The 23,051-nt window shown below is 35.2% G+C and overlaps 1 protein-coding gene across 1 annotated transcript in view; it reads left to right on the top strand.

Moving 5' to 3' along the window:
- Positions 1-3,782: 3,782 nt before the first annotated feature.
- Positions 3,783-23,051, top strand: part of LOC133323288 (serine-rich adhesin for platelets) — a 169,251-nt gene continuing 149,982 nt past the window's right edge. Inside the window, exon 1 of the mRNA XM_061532228.1 lies at positions 3,783-3,851. The gene's annotated coding sequence lies outside the window, so the exon portion shown is untranslated. The remainder of the gene's footprint in view (positions 3,852-23,051) is intronic.

The raw sequence follows: 23,051 nt of genomic DNA, 5'->3' as shown, positions 1-23,051 counted from the left end.
GAACATAGCGAACAGAAATACCAGCAGCCCAGCAAAATTGCTGGTCAACAAGAGAAATTTGTTAAAAGGCAGAAAATGTGCCGAACCTCAATCCAACTGGGACTCGACAGACACTTCAAGAAATCCGCGAACTTTTCTTCCTACAGTTCTACTGGGAGACGCAGAGAACAATAAAAAAAATCCATCTTAAGACACAGTCAAGCCAAGAAAGAGGCATAAGAACATCAACAACAAACATAAATGTCTTAAATCGGTAGACAAACAGCGAAAATCTGTCAGCCAAACATATCAAGAAGAACATACAAATATACACACAGACACATACATATATATGTGTACAACTTCGTTCATACTATGTGAATATATTCCATTTTCACTCCAAAGAGCGAGCGAAGTCAACCAGAAAAAAGTGAAAAAAATGATTTTTACCACGAAGAAAAAAGTGGCCAACAACAACAACAACAATAAAAAACATTTCTTGCCAAGTGTTAACAGTAGCCTTGAATGTTGTTGTTATTGCTGACAAACTTCCTTTGTTGCAGCTCCAACTTGGGATGTTGAAGCAACAATAATGGGTGGGTGGGTGGTTGGTTGGCTGGCTGGTTTTTTACACATTGCTGAGAGGGAGAGGAGTGAGTCGTCTTCCTTCAAAAGAGAGAAAAGAAACAGAGTTCTTTGGTATGACTTATTTATTGTGATGTTTAACACTTGGTAATGTCACTGGACACTGTATAGGTGTTAATTTCGGTTTCACTTGTGTGGCATAAAAAAGGGGCATACGAGGTTCGTTAAAAATAATTTTAAAAATCGACGACCTTGTAAGCAAAAAAAAAAAAAAAAAATCGTCGAGGCTTGGGTATTTTGATACCCTCAGTCTTATGGCTAATGAGGGTATATACACTTTGATACGGCAAAAATGTGTCTCATTGTCTTGTTTTAAAGAAATATCTAAGGCAAACCAATTTTTATACTCTTAAAGCCCCTGAGATTTTTTTTGAGCGTCCATATAAGCCAGGAGTTTTTTTTTAGAGAGAGTGTTAAGCCTCAACATAGGCTTCGGCATATTTTACTTATAATTTGAAGCTTCCGCATTGGCGAAGTGAACATTTTAGTAGGGGTTTAAACCCTGAAGTATTAAAGTCTCCATTAGAGCTTGAAAAATGTAACTGGAGATTTTGAAGACTCTATTGAGGATTGGGAGTTTTTTAAGAAAAAAAATACAATTTAAATAGTTTAGGGGTAGTACTAAACCCCCACTGTGGCCTGTGAATGTAGGACTACATTTATTTTGTTGGATTTTTTATTAAAATTATAAGCCTACGGATTGGATTTGGAACTAAGCATGTTTAAAACAATTTAAGCTTCAGGAAAATAATTTTTTAATTTGAATGCTCTATAAAAGACCATTTGAAGCCTTCACAGAGGCTTGAAAATGTGTAATACATTTTTTGAAGTCTCCGTTGGATATACGACATTTTTATAGAAACATTTCAGTTGCGATATTTTTTATAGGTAATCATAGAGGCTTTGGAATTTATTGGAGGTAATTGAAAACCTGTCTTGGGTTTGGGGAATTAATGAAGCCTCCCTAGAGACTTCCGAATTATGTATTGAAATCAGCAGCCTTAACAGAGGTTTGGGAATTTTGTATATACAATTTTAAGCATCCTCAAGACTTGGGATTATTTTATAGAGATATGGATACCTTTCCAAAGGCTTAGAATTCTTCAATTATTTTTTTTTTTTTTGACACACAATAAAGCCTCCCTGTGAGTTAGGTTTTTTTTGAGGGAATTTAAAGTTTCTAATGAGGCTCTGCAATTTAGAATGAAAAATTGTGGGCCTCTGGAAAGGTTAAAGAATTTTTTATAACAATTTTAGTCATGGGAGCCTCCGCAGAGGATTGGGAATTTTTAGGCGTAATTTTAAACCTTTAAAAGAGTTCTTGAAATTTATCGACGGAATATTTTTACATTGATTTGTAGTTTGTGAATTTTTAAAAATATCTCCATAAAGTCATGACATTTTAAGCCATCCCAAAGGCTTCAAAATTTTCTATAAAATTATTCTGGACTGAATGGAGGCTTTATTAAGAGGAAAATTTAAGTCTCCACATAGGCATGTGAGTTATGTGAAGAAAAACCTGAGCCTTCACAGAGGCTTAGAAATTGTTCATATAAAATTTAGAGTATTCTCAAATGATTAATCAAGTATCAGAATTTTGGAATATTTTTAGAGTAGGAATTTATACCTCCAGGGAGGCTTGTAAATTTTTGTAGAGAAAAAAAATGGAGGAGGTTTTAAGCCAACTTGCAGTAGAAAATTTTATCAAAGCCTTTGGGAGCCTCCTCTGAAGTTTGAGAATATTCGTTCAAAAGATTTTAAGCCTCTCTAGATACTTGTGTATTTTTTATTATGTAGCAATTTGAGCCTCCTTGGAGCTTGGAATATTTTAAGCCTCCACAAAGGATTGGACATTTTTTTTTTGAAGTAATTTGAAGTTTTAAAGGGGAATTAGCAATTTTTAGAAACAAATTCCCGGGTTACTGTAAGGTTTAAGTTTTTTTTTTAGAAAATCTTAAGTCTTTAGAGAGGCCTGATAATTTTTAAGGGTTTTTTTACCCTTGGTAGAGGTTGGAGAATTTGAAGTTACATATGTAAGCCTTCTCTGAGACTTGGAAATTTGTTTACTGTATTTTCTGAAGGCTCCTCAAAGATTGAGAATTTCTTGAGAAATGTTTAGAAATTCTTACAGATTCTTTAACCCTTGGTAGAACTTGGAGAATTTTTAGATACAGATGGAAGCCTCTGATATGTAGTATTTTTTAGAGCTTGCCATAGTTTGGAATATTTTTTTAAAGAAACATTTTAAGCTCCCGTAAGGTCTTAGATTTTCTCGACAGAAAAAAATGTAGCCTTCTTAGAGGTTTGAAAATTTTCTTAAGGCTCCTTAGAGCTTGAGATTTTCGTGAGGATTGGGAAATTTTTAAACAATTTTAATAATTTTTAAGAATTCTTTAACCCTTGGGAGATCTTGGAGAATTTTTCGATACAGATGTAAGATGTTTTTTTTAATAAACATTTTAAGCTTCCATAAGGTCTTAGATCTTCTGAATAGAAAAAAATTACCTCTTCTAAAGGCTTGGATTTTTTTTTAATTTTCTTAATTCTCCTTGATAATTTGCTTTTTAGGCCTCCTTAGAGCCTTTGAAATTGTTTATAGAAAATGTGAAGCATCCAGAGGGTCTTGGAAATTCCTTAGAGAACATTTTTAGCCTCTCTACAGGTCTGGGAATTTTTTATACCAATTTCTATGGCCCCTTAGTGGCTTGGGAATTTTTTTATAGAAAAAAAATTACCTCTTCTAAAGGCTTGGATTTTTTAAATTTTCTTAAATCTCCTTGACAAATGTTTGAGAACATTTTAGGCCTCCTTAGAGGCTTTGACATTTTTTATAGAAAATTTTAAGCATCCAGAGAGTCTTGGAGATTTCTTAGAGAACATTTTTAGCCTCTCTACAGGTCTGGGAATTTTTTATACCAATTTCTATGTCCCCTTGGTGGCTTGGGAATTTTTTTTATAGCTGTCATAATTTATGTTAATAATAATTGTTTAAACAAAATTTCTTAATTTATTTTTAACCCGCAAAAACCCCCAGAAATATTAATAGCTAATTTGTTGTTATTTTGTCTTTAATTTCAGTTCGAATTAATATTCCCAACACACACCGGCCAAGAAACCATAAAGAATTGGTAAACAAGCCCCAAAAAAAATTAAACGCCAGTGACGTTGTTAAATTGGTAACACACGGAGACCCACAAGTAACTACCAAAAACTGGACCAAACTGAAAGTAAGTACCCCCCGAAACTTTGATATATTTACAACAAATTTGAAAAAAATAAATTTTTGGGAATTTTCGAAAAAATCTGGAAAATTTAAAATTCCAAACACACCACATGTTTATCGTATCAGGTGGTGCGTGCGTGTGTAGTTTGTTACCATTTTGCTGGTTGGATGGTTGTAACACTGTGGGTGCGTTCTACAGAGACCTGTGTAATTATTATGGATCAAACGGTTGTTATCAAAAAACAGAAAAACAGAAGTGAATAGCATTATGAGCTCTGTGTTGTGCCTTTATGATGAGTTTATGATATGTCTGTTGGTCTGTCTGGCAGTCAATTTTCATTTGCACGTTTTATAAGGTGAATGAAACGTACTGTATTATGGGGTGTTAGGGGGGGAGAAGAGTTGGAGGTCGGATTGGTAATTTTTTAATGGGTTTTTATAATGTCTAGAAATCATTACAATTAGTATTACAACAAAATATTTATGCAGGGCAAGAAATATGCGTTTTAAATACAAAAACATTTGGCTTGGGAGTAATACAGGTGGACCTCCACAAATACGGAAACGAAAAAATTTACAAAAAGAGCTGGAAGAGGCCTTAGGATTATATAAAAATACAAGCTCATGGTTTGGATTACATTAAGGGTCCAAAGATTTTTATTTGAGCTCATCCTTAGAGGCCTACCTGTCACCTCGCTATCCTTAGACCCATAACTCCTATTTGTATTGGCCCAATTCATTTAATTTCTTACAAATCACAAAAAAAAACAAAAAATTATCAGCCGCTTAGTAACCAATTTCGAATTAAAAAAAAAAATAAATACAGTCGCCACCATTACTCTAATTTTTGTTGCCCCTTTGGGCTTTCCTCTTTGAAACCTCAAAACGTTATTCAGCTGATTTATGAGCTTTCTGATAACCTGACTTGGCTTTAGCCACCTTGATAGGCATTTCGTTCATCGTGCAGAAACAAATATCACATTATTATTATTGGCAACATATCAATTTTTTCTTCTTCTACTTCGTGGCTCATCATTATTTGGCCAAAGACAGACGGAGAGCCAAGTCTGTCAGCCGGTACTTAAAGCCACAGCAGTGGTAGACAGGCAAAGTGCTAAAGTTATTTAAAGAATTTTAAACACGGATTTTTATGGCCGCGAGAATATGGTTAATGCATATTAAGTGAATTAAAACAGGATTTATTGGAATTTGTGGTTGTTGCAACAACAACAAGAAGAATAAAAATAATAAAAAAAGAATTGAAAGAAAAAGCTATTAAAAACATTAACCTATATATGCCAGCTCAAAAGGGAGAAAGAAAAAAATCTACAAACCTCGGAGGAGGCTTAAAATATTCTAAAAAAAAATCGCAAGCCTCAAAGCCTCTGGTTAGGCTTTAAATTTTCTACAGAAAATATCTAAGCCTATGGCGAGGCTTCAAATTTTTCTATAGAAAATATCTAAGCCTCTGGTGAGGCTTCAAATTTTCTATAGAAAATATCTAAGCCTCTGGTGAGGCTTAAAATTTTCTATAGAAAATATCTAAGCCTCTGCGGAGGCTTAAAATTTTCTATAGAAAATATCTAAGCCTCTGGTGAGGCTTAAAATTTTCTATAGAAAATATCTAAGCCTCTGGTGAGGCTTAAAATTTTCTATAGAAAATATCTAAGCCTCTGGTGAGGCTTAAAATTTTCTATAGAAAATATCTAAGCCTCTATGGAGGCTTAAAATTTTCTATAGAAAATATCTAAGCCTCTATGGAGGCTTAAAATTTTCTATAGAAAATATCTAAGCCTCTGGTGAGGCTTAAAATTTTCTATAGAAAATATCTAAGCCTCTGGTGAGGCTTCAAATTTTCTATAGAAAATATCTAAGCCTCTGGTGAGGCTTCAAATTTTCTATAGAAAATATCTAAGCCTCTGGTGAGGCTTCAAATTTTCTATAGAAAATATCTAAGCCTCTGGTGAGGCTTCAAATTTTCTATAGAAAATATCTAAGCCTCTGGTGAGGCTTCAAATTTTCTATAGAAAATATCTAAGCCTCTGGTGAGGCTTCAAATTTTCTATAGAAAATATCTAAGCCTCTGGTGAGGCTTCAAATTTTCTATAGAAAATATCTAAGCCTCTGGTGAGGCTTCAAATTTTCTATAGAAAACATCTAAGCCTCCAGGGAGGCTTAAAATTTTCTATAGAAAACATCTAAGCCTCTTGTGAGGCTTAAAATTTTCTATAGAAAACATCTAAGCCTCCAGGGAGGCTTAAAATTTTCTATAGAAAATATCTAAGCCTCTGGTGAGGGTTAAAATTTTCTATAGAAAATATCTAAGCCTCTGGTGAGGCTTAAATTTCCAAGAGGCTAGAAGATTTCTGTAGAAATTGTAAGCCTCCTCAGAGGCTTGAACAGCCTCCGAATTCTTATTAGAACATATTAAACCTTCTAAAGAATTGCAGATTTTATACAGAAAATGTAGGCTTCATTTAAGGCTTCCACAAACTTCTCTGTCACTTAATTTTGTGTAGAACATTTTTTTCGTGATTCTTTGTCTAGTTTTTTTCTCCATCAACAAAAAATTCATTAGAAACTAATTAGTCGGAAGAAAAGGTTAAATAGCTTTGCATTGAACTTATTTTCTATGAATTTTCATTGAAGGCTGGCCTACATCATTCTCGGTAGCATCATGAGCATCATCTACATTATTATTATCATCGGCATCATCAGATTGCCAATAACGTAAATAAATAGGCCATTAAAAATCAAATGCCCCTATCCACCACCTTCCTACCCCAACCCTCCACATCGAGTCGATAATGGCTCAGCCCACATATTATCATGGGGTGTAACGAAAGCAATCAGATTCATTATTGCAGTGCCAGTATTTAATTTCTATTTCTCTCTTTTTTTATTTTCAATACTTTGCCATCTATTCTGAGTCGGGGTATTGTGATCGATATTTTTTTCTGTTTCTTCTTCGTCGTCTTTAGATCTTAAATGAATACAAATCACAAATTATTTAAATGAATTTAAATTATTGCCCATTGAAAACGGTGCTGGCCTGTCACAATTCGAATGCAAATGTTCGGAAGGGAAAAATGAGGCGGGAATGATGGGGGATGGGGGTCTCCAAATGAGAACCCATAAATAATATCGAGAATGTGAGGAAACCAAACACACACACACACACAGTAACACAAAAATCACTACAATTAACAGTTCCATCATCAGTTGTAGAACCAACCGATTGCCCGGATCGTTAAGAAACAAAAGAACAAATCAATTAAAATGGAATGGAATTCATTTGAAGTGCCCTGCCTCCTTCCCCTGGTTCCCCAACTGATTTCCAATAATTCATTATGCATTAATTTAGGGAAATGTTGTTTAATGAAGTCCAGACTCACACACACATGGACACCCATACATTGGTATATGTATGTGTAATGAGGAATCAAGGTTAAATCAATAAACAAACTGAGATTGGAAATTTATGAAACGAAGTGACGCTGTGGAATTCGAAGAAATTTGAGATTTATGTTTTTTGAAATTATTTATTTTATCGATAAAGAATTTGGTTGGCATAGAAATATTCTTTAGAAAATCTGCAACTCTCTAGGAAGGCTTATAGAAATTTCGAAGCCTATTATAGAGCTGAAATTTTCTATAAAAATCCGCCAGCCTCTCCAAAGGCTTGCAATATAACGTAAAAACTGGACACGCCTCTCTGGAGTCTCAAAAACTTCTGTAGAGCCTGCCAGTCACTTTTTGTGGCTGGAGAAAAGTAGAGAAGAATTTTCAAGGGGATCGATATCATACCTAGAAGACCTTGAATGGATCTGATTGATAAAACAATTCGCACAAATGTCTCCCAGAGGTAAATAAGTTCTAGATTCTACGGCTGTGAATGGATATATGTCGGAAGTGGCTTTCAGAAGGTCTTTTAAATATATAGGAACCTTTAAAAGAGATATGAGAGATTTAGAAATCAATCCATAGAAGATATCTGGAAAATTTCAGAATAAATATTTTTGAGTGGTCGAGAAGGCCTTATGACGATATTCTATGTGTTAATATCACCAAGCTATTATTTGTTTGGATACAAAAGACCTCCGAATGGCTTTAAGGGTCCAGAAGCAAAAGACCTTCAGTAGGCATTTAAGGTCCAGAAGACATGTGAAAGATCGTCTAGAGGACCTCTAGAAATTCACATTGTAATAGAAGACTTCCTGCATATATTTTAAGTCCACAATATCACTAACAAATCTTTTAACTAAATTTCTGGAGGGTATTTTAGGCTAAGTCGACTTCTAAAAGCCCTTTCATACCCAGAACGCATTTAGAATCTCTTCTGCGTCTTCTAGGTACAATAAAAGATCTCCGCATAACTTCGAGGGCGTTGATTTGGAAGACCTCGTGGAGATATTTTACGTTCAGAAGACTTGTAGAAGGTCGTCTATGTAAAGATGACCACTAGACTTTGTACACATAGAAGGCATCCTCATAGAATGTGAATCCAGCAGACTTCTATAATATGAAGGCATTTAAGGTCCAGAAAAGGCAAAGTCGACATATCCAGAAGGTATCTAGAATCTCTTCTGGGTCTTCAATGGTACAACAATGCTAAGAGGGAACTATTTCAGATAAAAATAAAAGATCTCCTCATAACTTCGAGGGTATAGAGTTGGAAGACCTCGAGGAGATATTTTACGTTCAGAAGACTTGTAGAAGGTCGTCTATGTAAAGAGGACCGCTAGGCCTTGTACTCATAGAAGGCATCCTCATAGAATGTGAATCCAGCAGACTTCTATAATATGAAGTATCTTTGAAGGTCTTCTAGGATCCGAAGATAACTAAGAGGTCTTCCATTTTTGAACAAAATACCATGGAGGATTTCCCAGCTTCGGCAGAGCCTCTGGAAAGGCTTAAAGCTATCTATAGCACCCTAGAGGCTTGGAAAGTTTCCCAGCTTCGGCAGAGCTTCTGGAAAGGCTTAAAGCTATCTATAGAAAATGCTAAGCACCCTAGAGGCTTGGAAAGTTTCCCAGCTTCGGCAGAGCTTCTGGAAAGGCTGAAAGCTATCTATAGAAATTGCTAAGCACCCTAGAGGCTTGGAAAGTTTTTTGAAAACCACCCTCTAGAGACTCTAAAGCTTCGGGCTTCGGAATAGCCCCTGGAAATGCTTAAATTAGCTAAGCACCGTAGAGGCTTGGAAAGTTTTTTGTAAACCTCCCTAGAGTCTCTAAAGCTTCGGGCTTCGGAATAGCCTCTGGAAAGGCTTAAATTTGAATGTGTAATTTGTAAAGCACACTTGATGCTTGGGATTTTTTTTTCTGAACCTCCCAAGAAGTCGCGATTTCTTCTCGAAGACTTTAAGCCTCTCTAGAAGCTTGGAATTTTTGTTTCGAATATTTTAAGCCTCCGTAGATATTCGGCATTTTTATTTAGGCTGGTTTAAACCTCTCAAGAGAATTTTCCTAATCTGGAAAATTTTCTAAGGATTTAGGAAACTGGGGAATTCCTGTAAAAAAATTTAAGACTCAGTAGAGGTCTTCGAATTTTTATATATAAATGTTCAGCCTTTTTTGAGGTTCTTGAGATTTTGAGTCTCCTTAGAGGTTTGGGAATTTCTATAGAATATTTTAGGCATTCCCAATGGCTTCGGAATTATCTATGGAAAATTGTAAGCCACACTAGAGGCTTGGGAGTTCTATTGAAAATTTCGAAGAACAATTTCTAAACTATTTAGAAGCTTGAGAATTTTCTAAAAAAAATTAAAACCTTCCGAAAAGTTTAATTTTTTTGGGAGTAGAAGTTCTCCCAGGCTTAGAAATTTCCACAAAAATATATGAAGCCTTGCAGGCATAATTTTTTATAGAGATTTTTTATAAGCATTTTATAGGAAGGTTCAAAATTTTGCATGCCTTCCTGGAGGCTAAAAATAATCCATATGAAATCCGCAAGCCTATAATGACGCTTAAAATTGTCTTAAGAAAATCCCCAAGTTACAGTTATGGCTTTACAATTTTTATGACAAGTCCACAAGCCTCAGCCGAGATTTAACATTTTCTGCAGATAATCTGAAAGTTCCTACAGAAGCTTAAAATCGTCTATAAAAATCCACAAGCCCTTCCTGAGACTTACATGAATTTTGTCAAGCCTCTAGGAAAAAAAATTTATTATAAAGCCTTACTAAGGCTATAGAATATTATCAATCCTCTAGGGTGGCTAAATATTTTCTATAGAATATTATAAAGCCTCAGGATAGGCTATAGTAAATTCGGAAGCCTATAGGGAGGCGTAATATGTTCTATAGAAAATTCGCAAGACTCCACAAATTATAAAGCTTTGGAAAATATTTCCAGCCTCAGGAAGGTATACCATTTTTGTTGTAGAAAATTGCCAAACCTCTGGGAAAGCCTCAAATTTTCTATAAAAAATCTGCTGTCCTCCAACTCCTCCACTATATCCGGCAAGCTTCTAACTGAGGCTTAACATTATCTCTATGAAATTATCCCTCCGAAATATTTCCATTTGTTTTTTAATTTTCTGACCACATACTTTTCCACCAAGTGGTTACATTAATCATCCAGTTACCCCTGTCCTCAACTTCTCCCCCTCCCTCCAACTTCCCTCTCCCCTGCTTACAAAATAATACAAAATGTAGCTCATTATGTCATTTAGCTTTAACATCGTATGCATTTAATGCAAAACATAAGCTTGCCACAGAAACAAAACAAGCTTTACGCTTGTACAGCTGCGCACAACATGTGTGGACAGACGGTTAGTCGGACGGACGGACTGACAGTGTTGTGTTTTATGTTTTCGACAAAAACAACAACTGCAACAACACAACACAATCAAACATAATTTTCCAAGTGCCAAGAGTATTCTATTCAAATGGCTGAAGATTGTGTGACTCCGCTGGCTGACTGTGTGACTGACTAACTGCCTGCCTGGCTGATTCAGAGTCGTAACAATCAACTTCTCGCCACAACATAGACACGTCTGTTTGGTGTGTGCGTGTGTGTGTCTGTATGAGGCAGCTATTGTTGCAGTTGGTTTTTGTTGCAAATCTTGTTGCAATTTACATATTATTATTTCTTTTTTGGGGGGGGGAGTATAAATGACTAGATAGCTGTTTTGTTGCTTTTTTTCGTCCTCCTCCTTCTCTGCCTCTTCTAATTCGTGGTCTTGGAAAATTATTATTTTTTCGTGGTGCGTAGATTTGAAGTCTTGGATCGGTTGTGCGAATTTAATAATTGAAGTGTAAGTGTGTTTTGATCGTTTATTTGTAATTTATTGCTAGCATGATTAAAGGTATTTTGTTAGTAACGAATGTACGAGTACATACATACACACAAACATACATACAGACATACTAATAAACAATCCTATAAATATGATGATGAGTATTAATGTTCAGCTGATTAATTGAAAATTATAAGGAATTAAATTATTTGGAAAGCCGAAAAAGGGAAAGGCACTGGAGGTTTAAAAAATGGCAATAAATGATAGGCCTCCGAAGAGGTTTGGGAAATTTCTAGAGGATATTGTAAGCCTCATTTGGGGCTTGTAAATTTCCTAAAGAAGCCTCCCTAAATGCTATTAAATTTTCAACACAAAAAATCTGACTTTGGAAGGCTAATTTGCAGCCTGTAGAAAATATTTCAGTCTTTGAAATGGATAAAATTTTCTATAGATAATTCACCATCCTCTAGGAAAGCTAAACATTTTCTGAGTAAGCCCAAGCCTCTACGTTGGCTTAAGTGGCTTACAATTTTCTATAGAATATTTCCAAATCACCCGGAGGTCTTTGAAAATTCTCAATCCTCATAGAAGGCTTCAAAGTTTTATAGGAAGATAAAATACCATAGGTCCTTTCGATTCGGAAGCCTCTGAAAGAAGAGGCTTTTGAAAGGTATAAAATATTCTCAACAAAATTTTCGAGAAAATATACAGGCTTAGAATATTCCAATATAGAAAATTATAGACAATTTTAGCTTCCTTAGAGGTTCTTCCAAAGGTTCTCAAGATTTTAATGCCTTTAAAATTTTATCTGATTACAAAAGTCCCATAGAAGATCATCTAGCTTCGGCACAGTCTCTAGAGTGGTTACATATATTCTCAAGAAAATTCTCAAACCTCTAGGAAGGCTTGTAATGTTCTAATAATAATTACCGGGTCTTGATAAAGGCTTGAAATTTTCTATTGACAAACTCCCCTCCCCAGTAGTTCTAAAACCTCTAAAATGACCATTGATAAAAAAGATCGTCTAACTTCAGAAGAGCCTCGATAGAGGTTTAAAATATTCTCAAGAATATTTCCGAGAATATTCGCATGAAAATTCCCGGGTCAAGGCTTCTTTTGCGGCCTCAGAAAGGCCTTTTCATCCTTAAAAGTTTCTATAGGCAATTGAAGCCTCTACAGAGGTTCTTCCGAAGCTTCAATAGGTCTTTTTGATTATGAAGCCTCAGAAAAGTCTTCTGAGTCCAAAAGGCCCAGAGAAGATACTCTAGCTTCGAAAGAGTCCCTGTAGAGGTTTGAAATATTCTCAAGAGATTTCCCGAGCTTAGAAACTATTCTATGAAATTTCCTAAGTCGCGGATAAAGTCTTGTCATTTTCTATAGACAATTTAAGTCTCCCAGAGGTTTTACGCAAGCTTCCATAGGTTCTCAAGATTATGAAGCCCCTGAAAGGTCTTCGGAGTATAAAAGTTACACAGAAGATCCTGCAGCTTCTCAAGAAAATTTCCGAGCCTATATGGAAGATTAGGAATTAAAAAGAAAATTCCCGAATCAAGGATGAAGGCTTGACATTTTCTATAGACAATTTTACGCCTACATAGAGGGTTTCTTGAAGCTGAATAACTCCCTTTGGGTGTTTTGTACTCAGAAGACATCAAAATATGGAGGATTCGGGGATTTCTTTTTTCAAAATGTAATGTCCAGAATGCCATGCAGACCTTTCATAGTCTTTAGTACCCTCTTAGAGGTCGATTGTACCTTGAAGGTAATTGAAAATAAGACTTTCAGATTTAGAAGATCCACTGGGAGTCTTTTGGCTGCTGAAGTTCTTCTATGGCCAGTAGGACTTCTTGAGGTTCTTTTTACCTAGACAATCGTCTGCATGTCCTCATGTTTTCAGGATTTTTTAGATCCACTGAGGGTTATTTGGTTTCAAAATTTGCTACTGGAAGTTTTCTGTGACTAAAAAAGACTTCTAAAGATCCGATTTACCTAGACGATATTCTACAAATCTATATTTTCCTGATTATGACTATAATGAAATCTAGAGATCCCCTTTACATTGAAGATTTTCTACAAATCATTGGGGCATACAAGACCATCTCGAGGTCGTTCGTACCTTAAAGACCTTCTAGTGGTCTTCTGAAACTAAAAGAAATGTCTTCTGCATAATAAATACCTCATAAAGGCCATCTTGAACAAGAATACCTTCGACAAGTCTTCTAGGACCAGGAGGACTTTTTGGGATCCTATTTATCTCGAAAATATTTTATAAGACTTTTGAACATCTAGAGGTGTCCTGGATATAAAATACCTTCTAGAAGCCATCATGGCCTAGAATATCGTGTAGAAGTCTTCTTAATTTTGAACAGCGGACATAGAATCGCTGCTGAAGGTCTTCTATGTCTATAAGGACCCTTAATAATCCTCTTTACCAAAACAATATTCTAAAACTCTTTTGGACTAAAAACCTTTTAAATGTCGTGACATAAAATAACTTCTAAAAGTTTTCTTGAGTTAGTAGACCCACATGGGGTCTTGAGGACTTAAAAATGTTTCTGGAAGTCTTCTATGACTAGGAGGACTCTTACGGGTTCTATTTACCTAGATAATCTTATATAAGACGTTTGGACCATAAAGACCTACTAGAACTGTTCTGATCTGCAATGCCTTTCAGAAGTCTTCTTGACTTTAAAAAGCCACGGGAGTCTAGTGGTCTTAGAAAAGGTGCCGGAGGTCTTCTAGATGTCCTATTTAGCCTGTTACTGCATACATACTTTTATAGGGTTCCGATATTATTGGCTTCTGCAAGACATTCAGCGAATCGGTATATTAATCTACATAAAGCCTTATCTCCCTGAGATCTCTTCTCTACCTCTCTCCAGTCTCAAAAAAAACCTTTGGAGAGGCTCTATAAAAGCTGTTGAGAATCTGGGGAGATTTGGGAATTTTCAAGAGGAAATGTTAAACTCAAGTAGTGGGTTGGGATTTCTCTACTGGATATATTGGGGATTTTCCTAAAGCAAAATCTTCAAGCCTCAGTAGGAGAGTTGACGGTTATGAATACAAAAATTTGCCTATAGGCTTGCGGATTTTCTGTAGAACATTTTAAGCATAGAGCTTTCGAATATTTTATAGAAAATTTCGAGCCTCAATAGAGCCTCAAGTCAACCTTATCTAAAACGTCATTTTGATCTTAGATAAATTAAAAATAAATGAAAATAATTTTAGCTTATTAATCACGTTCCAATTTTTTTTTTTATTTTCAAAATCGGCAGCGACCTTCAGTTGTAATCAATGTTGAATATCTGTAGTTTTTATTTTTTGTTTCACTTTTTGGCAGCAAAAATGATATTTATGTCTCTAAGCTGCACAAATATTGTTTACATGAGTTCAGGCAAGCGGTCACACCCGGATAGAAAAATCAAAAAAAAAAAAAAAAAAAATCTGCTGGCCCCTTACACAAATCCCCAAGTAGCCGAACATAATCAGGCAAATGGTGTTGGCCTGTAGAGCATTTTACAAATGTTAATTTTATGTTGAATGGCAAACAGTTGTTGTTGCTGTTGTTATTGTTGAAAATTATTACATTCTGTTGTATTGATGACGATATGATTGTGGCACATTTTTTTCCAGTGTTGTTGTTTTTGTTATTTTTTTTTTTTTTTTTTTTTTGTATATAATTTTCCTGTGTGTGTGACCAAACAACAATCACCTTAATAATAAAAAAATCACAAAAAAAATCAGGCATTAATTACAACAATTAATTTCGCACAGTCACCCATATGCGAAAATAGCGACACAACACTCACTTACCTAGTCACTCGCTCGCTCACTCACTTACATTAATGTTATTGTAGTTGTATGTGTGTGTGTGAACGATTATCGAATTTCCAAAGACTAGAAATAAGCAGCCAGCCATTAAAAATAATAATTAAATAAATTTTGTGCAAAAAAAAGTTGGAACTCTCGAAAAATATAGACAAAATTTGCAATTAATGTAAATTACAATACGTGTGCTATGTGGCGAATACCCCTGCCACCAACACTTACTGGCAAATGGGAAGTGGAGTGACATATGCCAACAGGGTACTAAAAAAGTGGGACTAACAAATTTAAAAATATTCAACAAGGAATCTACCGTAGGCATGGAGTTTTTAAAAAAATTTTTCAGAGTTCTACAGTAGGCCTGGATAGGCGTAGATTTTTCAAGGATAATTTTTCAGAGTTCTACAGTAGGCCTGGATAGGCGTAGATTTTTTAAAGATAATTTTTCAGAGTTCTACAGTCGGCCTGGATAGGCGTAGATTTTTTAAAGATAATTTTTCAGAGTTCTACAGTAGGCCTGGATAGGCGTAGATTTTTTAAAGATAATTTTTCAGAGTTCTACAGTAGGCCTGGATAGGCGTAGATTTTTTAAAGATAGTTTTCTACAGTAGGCCTGGATAGGCGTAGATTTTTTAAAGATAATTTTTCAGAGTTCTACAGTAGGCCTGGATAGGCGTAGATTTTTTAAAGATAATTTTTCAGAGTTCTACAGTAGGCCTGGATAGGCGTAGAATTTTTAAAGATAATTTTCTACAGTAGGCCTGGATAGGCGTAGATTTTTTAAAGATAATTTTCTACAGTAGGCCTGGATAGGCGTAGATTTTTTAAAGATAATTTTCTACAGTAGGCCTGGATAGGCGTAGATTTTTTAAAGATAATTTTCTACAGTAGGCCTGGATAGGCGTAGATTTTTTAAAGATAATTTTCTACAGTAGGCCTGGATAGGCGTAGATTTTTTAAAGATAATTTTCTACAGTAGGCCTGGATAGGCGTAGATTTTTTAAAGATAATTTTCTACAGTAGGCCTGGATAGGCGTAGATTTTTTAAAGATAATTTTCTACAGTAGGCCTGGATAGGCGTAGATTTTTTAAAGATAATTTTCTACAGTAGGCCTGGATAGGCGTAGATTTTTTAAAGATAATTTTCTACAGTAGGCCTGGATAGGCGTAGATTTTTTAAAGATAATTTTCTACAGTAGGCCTGGATAGGCGTAGATTTTTTAAAGATAATTTTCTACAGTAGGCCTGGATAGGCGTAGATTTTTTAAAGATAATTTTCTACAGTAGGCCTGGATAGGCGTAGATTTTTTAAAGATAATTTTCTACAGTAGGCCTGGATAGGCGTAGATTTTTTAAAGATAATTTTCTACAGTAGGCCTGGATAGGCGTAGATTTTTTAAAGATAATTTTCTACAGTAGGCCTGGATAGGCGTAGATTTTTTAAAGATAATTTTCTACAGTAGGCCTGGATAGGCGTAGATTTTTTAAAGATAATTTTCTACAGTAGGCCTGGATAGGCGTAGATTTTTTAAAGATAATTTTCTACAGTAGGCCTGGATAGGCGTAGATTTTTTAAAGATAATTTTTCAGAGTTCTACAGTAGGCCTGGATAGGCGTAGATTTTTTAAAGATAATTTTTCTAGTAGCTACCAGAGGCGCGGATTTTTTAAAATTGGTTTTCAAATAGCTACCTGAGGCGTAGATTTTTTAAAGATAATTTTTCTAGTAGCTACCAGAGGCGCGGATTTTTTAAAATTTGTTTTCAAATAGCTACCTGAGGCGTAGATTTTTTAAAGATATTTTTTAACACCTCCCACTTATTTCAGAAACTTCCAAATCCTAGCTCTTTGCTTCCCTAGCCACAATTTTTACCACACCACAATCGGTTTTGCAACAATGTGGCAAGTATATGTGTATGTATGTATATGAGCTGTTCATAATACACAATTATATTATGACATAAGTAGGCAACATTCATTTATTTTAACCCAAAACGTTTTCTTGTCGTCGTTGTTGTTGTTGTTGCCTGTGTCGTTGTAAAACATAAATTTTAACAGGTCTCGATTAAAAAACAAATAAACAGCTAGGTATGTATGGCTCGAAGCAATTTTCAACAGCTATTTTTCACCTTAATTCCATAATGGCAAACAAAGAGGTAAGGCAAGGGGGGCGAGAGTTGTGGAAATCAAATTTCAAAAATTATGCGTAAATGTATTTTTTTGAAAGTTCCACATTTGCGAAATTATATAGAAAATTGTTCATAGGCAAGGCAATGGTAATTGATAGGCGAGGAATTTATTTAAGTTAGACATTTTCATGAAATACAAAAAAAAAAAAAAAAACATAATAATGAGGGTGGTGGTGGTGCTATATAATTACGCCATTAAATGAAAATGTTTTTGGTGACAGGGTGACACAACATTAATAAAAAAATAATTTATTCTAAAAAAACAGTGAGCGGAGCAGTATAGCAGTATAGTCGGAGCAGTATACTTCAGTTCGATGTGTCAATCGGCCTACCTATGGATCCTTTCACCCCTTTGGGTATATTCTACATATGTATTTGTTATATATCTATTTCTGAACCGATTTCAGGGAAATTTGCCAGAAACTAATTTATATTACTTCAGTTCGTTGTAGCAATCGGCCTAGCTATGGATCTTTTCACGATGCTTAGCAACATCATTCTAGACTTAATTCAGTACCCTATACCGAAATTCTTGCAAATCGACAGATATATATGGACTTTGGTGTACCAATTACATAAAATCGGACGAAAATATATATGGGAGCTATATTTAAATCTGAACCGGTTTTCACGAAACTTAGCACACGTCATTCTAGCCCTAATTCAGTACGCTATGGCAAATTTCGTGCAAATCGAATGATATTCCGAGACTTTGGTGCACCAATTATCTAAAATCGGATGAAAATATATATGGCAGCTATAGCTAAATCCGAACCGATTTTCACGAAACGTTACACACATCATTCTAGACTTAATTCAGTACGCTATGCCAAATTTCGTACAAATCGAAAGATATATAGGTACATTGGTGCAGCATTTACCTAAAATCGGACTAAAATATATATGGGAGCTATATCTAAATCTGGATTGATTTTCAGGAAACTTAACACACATAATGTTAGACTTATTTCAGTACGCAGTACCAAATTTCGTGCATATCGAAAGATATATAGCTACTTTGGTGCACCCTTTACCTAAAATCAGGCGAAAATATATATGGGAGCTATATCTAAATCCGGACCGATTTTCAGGAAACTTAGCACACATCATTTTAGATCTAATTCATTACGCTGTGCAAAATTTCGTGCAAATCGAAAGATATATAGGGTCTTTGGTACACCGTTTACTTTAAATCGGATGAAAATATATATTGGAGCTGTATCTTAATCTGAACCGATTTTTCTCAATTTCAATAGGGTTCGTCCTTGGGCCAAACAAATGAGTTGTGCCAAATTGCATCCAATTAAAATCAAAAATGCGATCTGTACTTTGTTTACAATTTACGGATGGACAGACGGACATGCATAAATCGAATCAGAAAGTGATTCTATGCATATTCTCAAAAGGAACCATGGGTCTATCTCGATTATTTTTACCTGTTACAAACATATGAACAAGGACATAATATCCTGTACCACAGTGTAGTGAAGGGTATAATAAAAATATATATTTTTTAAGAAGTGAGCGGAGCAGTATAGTCAGACGGTGCCGACCATATGATACCCTACACAACTTCCATGAAAATCTAATTTTCTGTCATGAACAATACTTCGCGATATTTGCACCCTCTTGACCGACTGGGTCAAAAAATATTACTAATATTCAGTACAGCCCTTCTAATTACTTGTTCAGATTTCCTTCACCGTGGGTTGTGTTGTAATGTTCGGCTTTCAAGTGTGGCCTTTAGATCGACTCGAAAAAAAACACAAAAAATAAGTTTTCGATCCACTTCATCCCAATATTATTAACTAATCATCACCGAAAATTATAGGCGTTATCCTTGACCATAACTGGACCCTCATAGATCCTTCACAAAAAATTCAGTGTCCATTTGATCCGCTAAATATTGCCCGATCTTCATCAAAATAGGCATGTTTATTCTTTGGCCCGATCCCCATCTCCATGTAAAATTTCACGAAATTCAGGCCATCATTGCGGCCTCTGGAACGACAAGAAAAACCGAAAAAATAAGTATTTGGTCCATTTCATCCCCTAAATATTAACCGATCTTTACCAATGGGTGTCTTCATTGGCATGAAGCCATTCTACATGCAAAAATTCGTGAAGATTGTTCCATAACCGTGGCCTGTATCGTTTTTACAAATTATAATGGACAGATGGATGGACGAACACACATGTCTAGATCGACTCAGCTAGTCGAGATCGGTATACTTAAGGTGGGTCTAGGACCAATATTTCGCGGCGTTACAAACTCTTGTGGCTGCACAAAGCTATAATACCCTGAAAACATAATGGTGTAGATCTTCATCGAAACAGCCATGGTTATTCTTTGGTCCAATTCCCTTCTCCTTGTTAAAAATCGCGATGTTTGTGCCATTATTGCGGCCTCTGGAGCGACTAGAAAATCAGACAAAATTAAAGTTTTTGATCCATTTTATCCCCTAAATATTATCCGATCATTACCAAAAACAATAGGGGTCTTCATTAGCCAGAACCCATCCTGCATGCAAAATTTCGTGAAGATTGGTCCATAACTGTGGCCTGTATCATGTTTACAAATTAGAATGGACAGACGGACACACATGTCTAGATTGACTCAGCTAGTCGAGATATGACGACCGGTATACTTAAATGTGGCCAAAGAATAAGCATCCCTATTTTGATGAAGATCGGTCATTATTTATCGGGTCAAATGGCCCCTGATTTTTGTGTGAAAATGACAAAATTTGTATTCTATGGCGTATGAATTTACTCCTGAAGGACATATACCCGAGAAGTTGATATTATATCCAAAATGAGTGGTTGACCTTTAAATTGATACCAATTATATTGCCGTATGTACTCGGATGTGAGAGTTACACTTAAATATTTACAGGTGGCTTACGTATTCATATATTATTTAGTATTTCATTACCACACTAGAGGGCGGAAATATTGCGCTGATCGCTTTGAAAAGTTCCATGAGGTTCCAGTTATGGTCCAGGACAACGCCAAAAATATTCGGTGATGATCACATAAAAAAATTGAGATGAAGTGGACCGTACACATAATTTTTTGTCATTTTTCGAGTCGATTATAGTCCCCAAGCCGAACATCACAACACAATCCAAGGTGATGGGAATCTGGATAAGTATTTAGCAGGGCTTTACTGAATATTGGGAATATTCGGAAAATATGTCAGTGTAAGGAAGAGGTGCTGTTGTTCTCTAATCGGTCAAGAGGGTGCATATATCATGAAATATTGCCCAGGCTCGAAATAAACATCCGCAGAAAGTTAGAGTTCCGTGGTAGTTGTGTAGGGTATCGTATAGTCGGCCCCGTCCGGCTATACTGCTCCGCTCACTGTTTTTTCATTGACTTCTACAATTGTTGCTAATTTTTTTTATCAAATTCCATAGGTATTACTTAATGACATATCGAAGAGTTGTGTGTGTGTGAGTGTGGGCGACAACAAATAACTGCCAATAACAATAACGACAGCATTTGAATACTGTTTTAGAATTTTTAAATAAATAATTAACTGCAATAATGGGAAAATTGACAATAGACACTAAAAACGTAGATGGCTGGGCAATTATGATGATAAAGACAAAGATAATTAATAATTGCAAAGAAAATAAATAATAAAAATAAATATAGAAAATAAAAATAGGAAATTAAAAAAACAACAAATATTTTTTTATTATAATGAAATTAATTTTTTGGAATATAAATAATTTTTTAAAAAAATATTTTTTTCCTCTATTAATTTTTTTTCTCATATTTTTCTCTTTTTAGGTAAGTCAACATTTTAATGAAACAATAAATTCTGGCAAGTATTTATTTTATGAACTAGAATTCCTCTCAATATTGTTGGGTGCTAGATACCACCCAACAATATTGAGTATATCCTATAACTTCTCTCATTGTATTTCATTAAAAAATTCCCCAAAAAATCCCATTTTCCCAAATAGTTCCAAATGAGAAGACATATCCGTTTTTGTACAATTGCACTACGTGTTCCTCATAGCCATTATACCCAAATATATAAATATTACAGCTGGGCATAATGACGTTGACTGGATGGTTCAACTAATTACAAATACAAAAAGAATCCAACGCCCACTTAATGCTTAACAAAAACACAAGCAGCCGAAAAGAGTTGCAGCAGCAACCCCCCTGGCTCTGCATAATAAGCTTGAATTATGAATATTTCTTTCATTTCCTAATTTCATGTTTTTATTCATTAAGTTTACTCTACCATCCCCTAGATTTCTCACCCTCTCTCTCTCTTTCTGTCTCCATTTGAGGGGGAATTACATTTTTTGGCGCGCAGACATTCGTGCAGAAATTGCATTAGCCCTTTGTGTCCGAAAAAATATGGCAAAATTTTTAATGATAACACAAATTTCAAACAAAGGCCCAGGGCCTTTGTAGAGAGTCTTCCATGACAAAGAGGGGTGGTGGGTCTTTTGCTGCTTGATCTCATAATGCCCGTTTTAAATAGGACATCAGAATACGTGCTCATTATGAATTTTTGTGTAAATTTACCCCTTTTTTGGACTCACACAAAAAAATCTTCCTCCCCTCCCTGTGTATGTATGGGTGGCTGGCAAATTTTAATGCTAATGAAGCTAGAAATTAAAAAAATTCAAAAATCTATTTGGCGCCGTGATATTTGGAATTAATGCAATTTTTTGTTGTTGGTGACTTAAGGGTTGTTTGGATTTCACGCTTTTCTCTCGTTAATTTTCTTCTTCCTGTTTTCCCCCTTTTATGGCACACGCCATGGAATGAAATAGTCAGTCCTGGTCACTAAACATATTATATGTCCACTCAGAAGATGGTATGGGAGTTTTGGAATATTTATATTCAAGGGTGTTCTGCTTGAAAGGTTGGACAATGTAATAATGCAAGTCGAAAGGCAACATGTGTTGCAGTGGCACTCTTCCTTGTTTTGGGAGATATTTTCAAAATCAAAACGATTATTTTAAAAATGGAAAAAATAATATTAACGCATACGCTTCGATGTTTTTTTTTAAATATTTTTTGCTTTTATATATTTCATAGACCGAAGAGGAACGAGGATTAAAAAAAATTAGAAACTTGTAAAAATATTTTTTTCAATGACCTACAGAAGACATTAAAGTTAAAAAACATAGCTGGTATTTATACCCTTCACCACAGTGTGTGGTACAGGGTGTTATACATATGTTTGTAACAGGCAAAAATAATCGAGATAGACCCATGGTTCCTTTAGAGAAAATGCATAGAATCACTTTCTGAGTCGATTTATGCATGTCCGTCTGTCCGTCCGTATAACAAATTGCAGGTCGCATTTATGATCCGATTTGGATGAAATTTGGAACAGGTCACTTAATTGGCCCAAGAGCAAACCCTATTGAAATTGGAGAAAATCGGTTCAGATTTAGATATAGCTCCCATATATATTTTCGTCCGATTTCATGTAAATGGCGTACCAAAGTCCCTATATATCTTTCGATTTGCACGAAATTTGGCATAGAGTACTAAATTAGGTCCAGAATGATGTGTGCCAAGTTTCGTGAAAATCGGTTCAGAATTAGATATAACTCCCATATATAGTTTCGTCCGATTTAAGGTAAATGGTGCACCAAAGTCCCTATATATCTTTCGATTTGCACGAAATTTGGCACAGCGTACTGAATTAGGTCTAGAATGATGTGTGTTAAGTTTCGTGAAAATTGGTTCAGATTTAGATATAGCTCCCATATATATTTTCGTCCGATTTAATGTAAATGGTGTACCAAAGTCCCTGTATATCTTTCGATTTGCACGAAATTTGGCATAGAGTACTGAATTAGGTCCACAATGATGTGTGCCAAGTTTCGTGAAAATCGGTTCAGAATTAGATATAGCTCCCATATATAGTTTCGTCCGATTTAAGGTAAATGATTCATCAAAGTCCCTATA

Source organism: Musca vetustissima, unplaced genomic scaffold (assembly GCF_032173495.1).
Source record: "Musca vetustissima isolate MV318-11 ecotype Yass unplaced genomic scaffold, APGP_CSIRO_Mvet_v1 utg17949, whole genome shotgun sequence".
NCBI lineage: Eukaryota > Metazoa > Arthropoda > Insecta > Diptera > Muscidae > Musca > Musca vetustissima.
This window is presented reverse-complemented; position numbering and strand designations above follow the sequence as displayed.